This window comes from Pleurodeles waltl, chromosome 4_2 (genome assembly GCF_031143425.1).
Source record: "Pleurodeles waltl isolate 20211129_DDA chromosome 4_2, aPleWal1.hap1.20221129, whole genome shotgun sequence".
NCBI lineage: Eukaryota > Metazoa > Chordata > Amphibia > Caudata > Salamandridae > Pleurodeles > Pleurodeles waltl.
This window is the reverse complement of record NC_090443.1, coordinates 604359918-604370561: the sequence shown is the minus strand read 5'-3', so window position 1 is coordinate 604370561 and position 10644 is coordinate 604359918.

The following is a 10644-nucleotide window of genomic DNA, read 5'->3' as shown; positions in this document are numbered from 1 at the left end:
AGGACACTAGCACCCACCTAAAGATTTCAGTCCAATTTCAGTGGAGGGAGACCAGTATTTCAGCAGTGGTTGGTAAGCTACTGCAATGTAGAGAACTTCGAGGGATCCCTACCTCTATGGCCAATGTTGTCCCACTTCACCTCCGGACCAAGGAATAACTGGAAAGACACCCCCGTCAAAACACACTTTAACTGAAGCATCCTGGTGCATCTTTTTGCCTGCATTCCAGCATCAGGACTTACTACATTGAAGACTATGGCAGCTGTTCTTTAAAGTTTGGAACTTGCCTTAAAATGCTCTGGTGGCCAGGTAACTATCCAAAGTATTCTTGCTGGCCCCCTAGACCTCCATCCTGTCACATTTGGTCACCTTAGCCGGGCCGGTGTAGCTGAACTAATTCTTTCAAACTTTGCAAAAGTTTACAAACTTTTTGTTGACCAATGCTTTTTGTGGTTGCATTTAAAAGTGATTTTATCTTCTAAAATCTGTATCTCGAGAACCTTTTGGTGGAGTTTGCTCATCAAGGCCTCTAAAAATTCTTAAAAATATACAGTATGTTTATGAATTCGTGTCCTGGTTCTTTTGTGTTGTGTGACTTTATTTTGTTGTTTGGTACTATTAAATGCTTTACACTAAGGCCCATATTTATACTTTTTTAGTGTCGCATTTGCATCACTTTTTGATGCAAAAGTGGTGCAAGCTTACAAAATACAATTGTATTTTGTAAGTTTGTGCCGCTTTTGCATCAAAAAACGATGCAAATGCTGTGCTAAAAAAAATTATAAATATGGGCCTAAGTTCCTTTATTAAGCCTTGCTGCTCAAAGGCCACAGCTGCCCAGGGATAATCTAAAGGTGATACAAATGAGCCTGACTGGACCCAAGACAGTTTTTGCAAGTGTATTCCAAGATAAGACCCCAGAGCCATATCATATTACACCCAAATCCTCACACCAATCATTTAATTTGGGGTGGCGAGTGATGTGGTATTGGCAGTCTTCATGTGCACCTTTAATGTATGACACCTGAAAAATGGTGTCATCATTGCATGGATCTGATGTCTCCAATACCATGATAAGAGATTACAGAAGTATTTCAGGATGCCAGCTTTCATGTTTTACAGCACGCTGATATCACAGTGTCTAGTCTTGCATATAGGGCAGGGTTAGCCTCTTCTGTATTTGGGTACAACTCTGACGGCGAGAAACAGTTGTGCAGGTGATTTTGCTCTTTCATTACATGGACAGAAATGGTACCCATTTATCTAATAAATAAATGTCACCATCTTGACGAGATGAGTGGTTCCATCTCTGACCGCCTGATAGAAAAAGCTCTGTGTAGTGGCATAACGCAAAATGTTGGACCCTTGCAGAATGTGATGAGGGATCCTTGAATCTCCAAGATATTCATTGACTTGGCCTGAATGGGGGGCCCTGAAGCGAGTGGGAGCCCCTTGCGCTGCAAGGACATGTTTTATGCCACTGGCTCTGTGCTTCCTTTAAATAATTAAATACATTCCTTTTTGAAGGCATCAGTGCCTCCAGGTCACGTGGCCCTTTTCTTTGTAGGAGAATTTGTTACTCGGGGGACAATGCAGAATAGCTCTCATCGCTGTGAAGAGAAACCGGATGGATTTAGGGAGTTTAGTTCGTGGAGCTAAATCATTGCTAAGTATGTTTTATTTTAAAATATATTTGCATAAGGAATCTGTCAACAAAAATAAAAATAAATACCTGAAACGTATTAAGTGTAGGAACCCGGCACAGAACCTGTATACAAGATAATGTCTCTGTCAATGCGGGAATCCAGTCTCACCGCAAAGGACAGAACATACCATTATTTGACAGAAGTAGGTCATGTGTTCTTTTATTGGAACAAACTAAAATTGTTTAGGGGAGTACTACCTCATCCTCTGTTGGACACGCACGACCAGTGAAATATTACTGTTGGAAAGAATGAGAAGTGGGCAAAATGTAATCGCTGCTTCTAATATAGCTGGGAAAAACATCCAGTCCCTACTTCAAGTCCAGTCCCTACTGATTGAAGTAGTTGCCAGCCCTTTGTTCAAAAGCTCTGGGTTGCCAGGGGAACATGCTGTAGTTTATGGATATCTTCACAAAGTTGACACAATGGAAAGCAAGCACTAATGGTGTAGGCTAAGTCCTTCACCCACGGTTCCACACCAGTGGACGCGGAGCACATTTAGGTCAGGACACTATTCTAATTGCGTTATGGAACAGAGGATAGAAACAAAAGCCAGGCTCTGGTAGAAAGACAAAGCAGTAGGAAAACTTAACACGAACTGCACTCATGACTGTGGTTTAATTTAAATGCAGCACCCAAGCCACTGCTTGGCTCTGTGCCCCAGGGCATGAGAAAAGCACGTCTGTTATAACCTAGGCGTGTCATCAAAATGCTTCCCACATACGATCACAAATACAATACTGCCAGCCACGCACTGTCCCGCGGTGTCGGATGCTACCCGTCCAAAAATGTGCTTCAATGCCACAAAGTGGGATATGACGCATTAGGAAAATGCTTCATTGTAATACAATAATATAAGTAACATGGAACGAAAAAATGAAACAACACACGTTCCAAATTATTTGCAAAGCAGGACTTCTGGTACGCTAACATTTGCCCATGTATGTTTGAAACATGATCCACATATTTGGGAAGAGACTAACAACACTCTTTAGTTTGGTATATGTTGTTTTTATAGGTGCTTTGTATTTCAAGCGTTGTATTTTTTCCTAACATTTTATGATTGTGACATACACATACAAATAATATAACAATGTAATAGCACATTTAATAAAGTTAATTATTTAAGTGCCCTTGGCTGTCTAAGCGTACTTAGTATACATATTTTGTTCTCTGCTATAACGTACACAACTGAAGAACTGATATCATTTTCAGGGCAGAGCGTACACAGCTATAAACCTGCATTTGGCAAAGCCAACATGTCTTGACAATGTGTATTAGCCATGTTGTACATCAGTGTGGCTGCTGTTCAGCATGGTTAAACTTTAGAAGCGTGGAGTGGGGAGGGGTAGATTGGAGTGGGGTACATTGAGGTAGATTAGAGTGGGGTAGATTGGGGTAGAGTGGGGTAGAATGGTGTAGATTGGGGTACACTGGAGTGGGGTAGATTGTAGTGAAGTAGAGAAGGGTAGATTGGAGTAGATTAAATTGGAGAGGAGTATACTGGGGTAAATTGCAGTTGAGTTGGGTAGTTTGGAGTGGAATGGGGTAAATTGGGGTGGGTTACTTTGGAATGAGGGACTAGAGTAGGATGGTGTGGTAGAGTTGAGTTGTGTGGATTGGATTGGGGTGGATTGGGATAGATTGGGGGTGTGGTAGGGTAGATTAGAGTGGAGTGAGTTAGAATGGAATGGAGTGGGATAGGTTAGAAAGGAGTGGGATAGATTGGAGTGGGGTAGATCTGGGTAGAATGCGGTAGAGTGAAGTGCATATATAGATTGGAGTGGAATGAGGTAGACTGAGGAAGAGTGGAGAGGAGTAGAATGGAGTAGAGTGGAGTTGGGTAGATTGGAGTGAAGTGGGGTGGATTGGAGCCGAGTTGGGTGGGGTAATTTGGAGTGGGGTAAATTAGAGTGGGGTAGATTGGGTGGATTGAAGTTGGTTAGTTTGGAATAGAGTGGGATAGATTGGAGTCGGGTAGAGTGAGGTGGACTTTAGTGGAATGGGATAGATTTGGGTTGATTGGAATAGGATAGATTGGAGAGGGGTAGTTTGGAGTGGATTGGAATGGGTTAGATTTGAGTAGAGTGGAATGGGGTAGTGTGGGATGCTATAGAGTGGGGTGGAGTAGATTATGATGGAGTGGGGTAGATTTGAGGGGTGGAGTGGGGTAGAGTGGGGTAGAGTGGGGTAAATGTGAGTCGAGAGATTTGAGTACACTGGAGTATTGTAGATTAGGTGGATAGGAGTGTGGCAGATTGTAGTGCAGTGGGGTAGATTGGGTGGATTGGAGTGAGGTAGATTGGAGTGGAGTGAGGTAGATAGGGTTGGAGTAGAGTGTGATAGATTGTAGTGGATTGGAAATTGGATCGAAGTGGAGTGAGGCAAATCGGAATGGAGTGTGGTGGCTTGGAGTGGAGTTGGGTATACTGGAGTGGAGCGTGATAGATTGGAGTGAAGTGAAATGGGTAGATTGGAGTAGAGTGGGTTGGTTTGGGGTAGTTTGGAGTCTTGATGGATTGGGGTAGATTGGAGGGGAGCGGGGTAGATGGGGGTATATTGGGGTGGAGTAGGGTAGTGTGGGGTGGGGTGTAGTAGGGTTGATAGGGGTAGATTGGCATGGGATGGAGTAGATTAGAGTGGGTTAACTGGGGTAGATTGTAGGGGACTTGAGTAAATATGATCATAGTGGAATGGTTTGGGGTAGATTGCAGTGGAGTGTTTGGTATGGAACCGGGTAGATTAGGGTGGGGCATATCGGAGTGGGGTATAGTGGGGTGGGGGAGATTGTAGTGGAGTAGGGTAAATTGGGGTGGAGTCGGGTAGACTGTGGTGGAGTGGGGTAGATTGTAGTGGAGTGAAGTAGATTGGAGCATTTTAGAGTGTAGTGGGGCAAATTTGAGTGGAGTGTGGTAGATTGTGGTAGAGTGGAGTTAATTGGGGTGTGGTAGGGTGGAGTGGAGTGTAGATTGAGATAGATTGGAATGGAGTGGAGTAGACTGGAGTGGATTGGAGGGGAGTGGGGTAGATGGGGTAAACTGGAGCAGAGTAGGGTGGAGTGCTATAGATTGGAGTGGGGTAAAATGGGTGGGATAGATTGGAGTGGAGAGGGGTAGATTGGGGTATGCTGGAGTGGGTCGATAGGGTAGGGTGAGGAGAGTGGGGTAGATTGAAGTGGGGCAGATTATAGTGGAATGAAGTGGGGTAGATTGGATTGTATTGGAATGGATTGGGGTAGATTGGAGTGCGGTAGACTGGAGTGGAGTTTGATAGATTGGAGTTGGGTGTAGCGGGGTGGGATAGATTGGAGTGAGGTGGGGCAGACTGTGGTAGACTGGACTGGAGTGGAGTGGGGTAAAGTGGAGTAGAGTGTGGTCAACTGGAGTAGCGTAGATTGGAGTGGAATAGATCAGGGTAGAGTGGAATGGAGTGTGCTAGATCAGGGTAGATTGGAGTAGGGTAGGGCAGATTGGGGTGGGGTGGGGTGTGTTGGGGTGGATTGAGGAAGACTGGGTTAGTGTTAGACCTGACAGCCTTAGGGAGGTCTTCCCCCAACTTTTTGCCTGCCTCCCTCTATTTTGCTGATACCGTTTTTACTGGTTTTAGGACTCTGCGCACTTTACCACTGCTGACTAGTGCTAAAGTGTGTGTGCTATCTTCCCTAAACATGGTAACATTGGCTCAAACCCAATTTGCATACTTAATTTACCTGTAAGTCCCTAGTAAAGAGCATCAGGTGTGCCCAGGGCCTGTAAATTAAATACTACTTGTGGGACTGCAGCACCGATTATGCCACCCAAATAAGTAGCCACTTAACCATGTCTCAGGTCTGCCATTGCTAGGCCTGTGTGTGCAGTTTCACTGCCACTTTGACCTGGCATTTAAAACTACTTGCCAAGCCTTAAATTATCCTCTTCTTCCATATAAATTACTCTACAGGTAGGCCCTAGGTAACCTTTAGCTAGATTGGGGGTACATTGTAGTGGAGTGGGGTCAAGTGGAGTGGGGTAGATTGGGATAGAGTGGAGTGGAGTCTATTGGGTGGATTGGAGTGGGGTGGGGTAGATTCAGGTAGATTGGAGTGGAGTGGGTTAGACTGGAGAGGAGTGGGGTAGATTGTGGTAGATTGGAGTTCTGTAGATTTGGGTACAGTGTAGTGGGGTAGATTGGGGCAGAATGGAATGGAAGGGCATACTTATACTCTGTTCGCGCCAGAATTGCGTCATTTGTTTTACGCAAATCCGGTGCAAACTTAACTCCATATTTATATTTTGATGCTAGAAATATCTAGCGCAAAAATATTGGAGTTAAAGTCATTTTTTGCCTGCAGAAAACTACCTTGCATCAATGAGATGCAAGGTAGGTGTTCACAGGCAAAAAATGACTCTAAGGCCCTAGTGCCTTATTTATCCACCAGTGCAAAAATCATGCACAGGAAGAGGAGGGCCTTAAATAATGGCGCAGAGCCTGCTTAGCACCATTATTTACCACCTGGGTATGGGCAGGTGTTAGGGGACCTGTGGGCCTTTGTCCATGATCAAAAACCATGGAAACAGCCCACAAGTGCCCTTCTCTGCCCCCAAGAACACCCCCACCCACCCGCACCCACACCTGGAGGACACCTAAGGATGGGGGGGCCCCATCCCAGGTAAGTCCAGGTAAGTATTTTTATTTGTTTTGCAATGTGCCTTGGGGGGGCCTAACTTGGGCCCCCTACATGGCACTGTGCCCAATGGCCATGCCCAGGGGACCCAAGTCCCTGGGCATGGCCATTGGGCTGAGGGGCATGACTTCTGTCTTTAATTAGACAGAAGTCATGTCCATGGGGGTTGTGCATGGAAATAATGACGCTAATCAGGTTAGAGTAATTTTTTTACTCCGACCTGACTAGCGCCATTATTTCACGCACAACCTCCAGTTGCCCTTACGCCTCCCCCACCCCATTAGCATCAATAATTTTGACGCTAACTGGGCCTTACTGCCAGCTAGCGTCATAGCTTAAATATGACGCCCTTCTGGTGTCCAGGAATGGCGCTAGCCGACGGTATACTTTTTGATGCAAACCTGCGCTAACGCAGGTTTGCGTCAAAAAGTATAAATCAGGGCCGGAGTGTGTTAGATTGGTGTAGATTGGAGTGGTCTAGGGTAGATTGGTGTGGGGTAGATTTGGGTGGGGTGGAGAGGGGGAGATTGGAGTGAGGTGTTTTGGGGTAGATTGGGTTAGACTGAAGTAGAGTGAGGTAGTTTGGGGGTGGAGTGGTGTAGATTGAGGTAGAATGGAGTGAAGTGGGGTATACTGGGGTAGAGTGAAGTGGAGTCGATTGGGTGGATTGGAGCAGGATTGAGTCAGGTAGATTGGAGTGGAGTGGGGTAGTTTGTGGTAGACTGGAGTGGAGTGGATTGGAATAGATTGGAGTGGAGTAGGATAGATTGGAGTGGAGTTGGTAGATTTGGGTAGAGTGAATTGGGGTACATTGGAGTGGAGTGGGGTATATTGAGTGGATTGGGGTAGATTGGAGTGAGGTGGGGTAGATTGGAGTGGAGAAGAGTAGATTGGAGTGGGGTAGATTAGGTGGATGGAGTGAGGTAGATTGGAGTGGGTTATATTGAAGTTGAGTATATTGTGGTAGATTATTATAAAGTTGAGTGGGGTAGATTGGAGTGGGGTAGATTGGGGTAGAGTGGAGTGGGGTAAATTGTAGTGAAGTGGGCTAGAGTGGGGTTGATTGGAGGAGAGTGGGGTTAGTGGTGTGGAGTGGAGGGGCATAGAGTAAAGTGGCATAGAGTAGAGCAGCATGTGGTGGAGTGGAGTAGCATAGGATGGAGTGGTGTAGAGTGGAATGGAGTGGCACAGCATGTTAGAGTTGTGGGATGTAAAGTGGAATAGCATGTCATAGAATGGAATGGAGTGCCGTAGAATGGAGTGGTATGGCATAGATTGAAATGGCATAGAGTGGGGTAGAGTGTTGTGTAGTTCTGTAAAGTGGAGTGGTGTAGTGTGAAGTATGCATAGTATGGTAGCACATTGCAATTACAGACAACGCATTTTCAATTGAAATGACTATTACATTTGCAGAGAGACACATTTTTACTGCGCACAAACAATAATGTGTGGAAATGTCATAACCTAGTGTACTGCTGTGTTTTGGTTGTATTCAAATATTTATTTCTACCACACTTCAGACTTAAATAAAATATGCTTCATTTGTACTTTCATAATTCTAATATATTCTGATATATCAGCACAGTTCATTTTTGCATTCTAGGAAAAATAACATCCTACAGTCTCTCCTTTCATATAGGTACTCAGCAGGAGTGTCACATAAATTCTCTCACTTTGAAGTCAGAGAAACAAAAGTAAACACCAAGCACCCTCGAAAGACATAGCCTGATATTTGACCTCTTTCTTTGAATGCCCAACAAATCTGTCAAGGTAGGAACAACATTTAAAGACCTGTTTACAGAAAGCTAGTATTTGGAAGGATACAGTAAACAAGAGTTGCTCCACGGAAGGGACAAACTCAAGCTGGACAGCCTAAAGCAAATATAGCAAGCAAATAGAGAACAAGCATCTGTTTTTTACAAACCACAAAGCCAATTGTAAGCAATGAGCAAAGTGCATTCCCAGGGAAGCTTTCAGAAAGCTCACAAGAAGTTGTTAGCAAGTCTGGTGGGCTTAGACCTAAAAAGGAAACACAGACGATATGCCTGGCAATCCATGGCATGGCCCAGATATAATAAATTTGGCGATTTGGATCGCTCTTAAATGTGTAGTTTACTGTTAAAGCTTTCTATTTGCAACATGGATTTACATCTGTTAGATTGTTGTTGTTAACTTTTGAGTGGCACAATATATACAATGTGCATATACACTGTTGGGAACTTAAATGGTGTGTTCACAATAGGTTTATTTGTAGTATAAGAGCAGATGTTTTGTGTAATATGCTATCTTTTTCTTTGGTTGATTCTGGGGTATGATTACCATATTTGAGGGTGCTTGCCAATCATGAGCAACATTAGTTGAGAACTTATTACTCTCAGGTGATATATATGTAGTATAAATGCAGTTGTGCAGAGCATAGTGTTCTATTTTTACAATTTTTACCATTGCTGACTGTTGGGACAGGCCACAGCTCATGAGAAGTGAAGCCCTGAGTGCATCATGATGTGACTCCTCTCGCTTAACAATGTTAATAAATGGAACATTACCATCTCTCCATCTACCTATATGGCTTATGCATGGCATTTTAATGTACATTTGTTCTTAAACAAAATAAAAAATCACCAAAACCCTGATGCAAGGCATCTGCTATAAAGAGCAAGGTAAAAGCACACTGAAAAGGTGTTGTGCCCATTAAAAGAATTGTCTCCATGTGTTTGTGTTCTTTGTGCTTCCAAAGTAATTGTAACATGCAGTCTGGAAGCCTTAAACTGTGATTTTTTTCATGTCAATTTGACCCCTGTGGTAATATATTGGAATGTTACCTTTGCACTGTAGTAATAAATGTGGGAATGTGTGTTTATTAGTACAGCTATAGTACTGGTCTAACACATTATCAGCTCCCATCCCCTTAAAAAATACATCATGTCCTGGTGGATGGGGTCCCTGATGCTGAAAGCGGCCTGTGTCCCCCTCCCCCTCAAAAATTCATCAGGCCCCTCATAAAATGCATCAAGTCCTGGAGGATGGGGTTCTCAAAGCCAAAAGAAGCCTAGGGAGGGGGACATGTGCCCTTTGCCCCTAAAAAGTATGTTGGGCCCTGGGGAATGGGGGTCTCTGGTGCTGAAAATGGCCATGTGCTGCCCTCTCCCTAAAAACATACATCAGGCCCGAGGAATGGGGTCCCTAGGGCCAAAAATGGCTTGAGCAATAGGGCCACCCCAAAAAACTAAAAATCAGCATTCCCTCAGCCCTGTCTCACCCTTGGGGAGGAAGGTTAGAAAAGAAGCTTGGGAGACTATGCTTCTTTTCCTACCCACTACCAGACCTATGGGGTCAGGGTATCTGTACCCTGCCCTCTTATGGTTTTTTTGCATTTTTTTAGGAGTCCTATAATGGTTGCCACCACTTTTAGGCTGAGGTGGTAGCAGGCAATCAGATATCACTTTATGGTCTGTTGGCTCCGCTGATCCTCTGTGGTGTGAAATATACAGGTTTTTAATCTTAATTTCTCCAAAACTGCTGACCGGATTTCCACCAAAACACAAAAAGAACTGTTTCTGGACTTTCTGTCAAATTTGGTGTAAATTCATTCAGCAATTTGGGATGTAGTGGTGACTAACATTCCTACGGAAAAATTGAATTGGAAAAATGTGTTTAGGGACCCCCCTGTTTTTTGATGCCCGCTTGACAGATCCCTCCGAAACTTTCCATGTGCTAACTAGTCAAAAAGCATCAGTTTTTGTGAAAGATTCGTGGAGATTCGTCAAAAGAAACCAAAGTTATTAGCAACAGAAAAATGGGTTTCCAATGGAAATACAATCCTAACTATACATACCCAGATCTTTAATGCAGTTCTCTAATGTATGCGTCATCATCACATTTATTTGTTTACAGTATAGTTTGCCAATACACTAAAAGCACAAAAACCTATTATAACAGTAAATGTGAGCAATTAGGCAGTACAGATGAATTTATATGGTATTTTAAAGTAAATGGTGAACAATTAGCCATTGTATAAGTGCCTTGCAACAGTCTTACAACAAAGGGCCCAAAAAAATAGAAGACTTGGAATAATAGGTTTACTACAAATGTTTGCAAATGTGATCAACTGGTTGTCAGTTCACTTTCCTTAGTGCAGACTGCCCATCTAATTCTGTGTTTTTTCCGCCAAAGACCGTGCTTGTTTTTATTTTAACTTTTTGCTGCAGATTCTTAGATTTACAGTGAATTTGCAGCACACATTTTTTTTTAAATGTCTTTGGACCCCAGTGGGTTCCC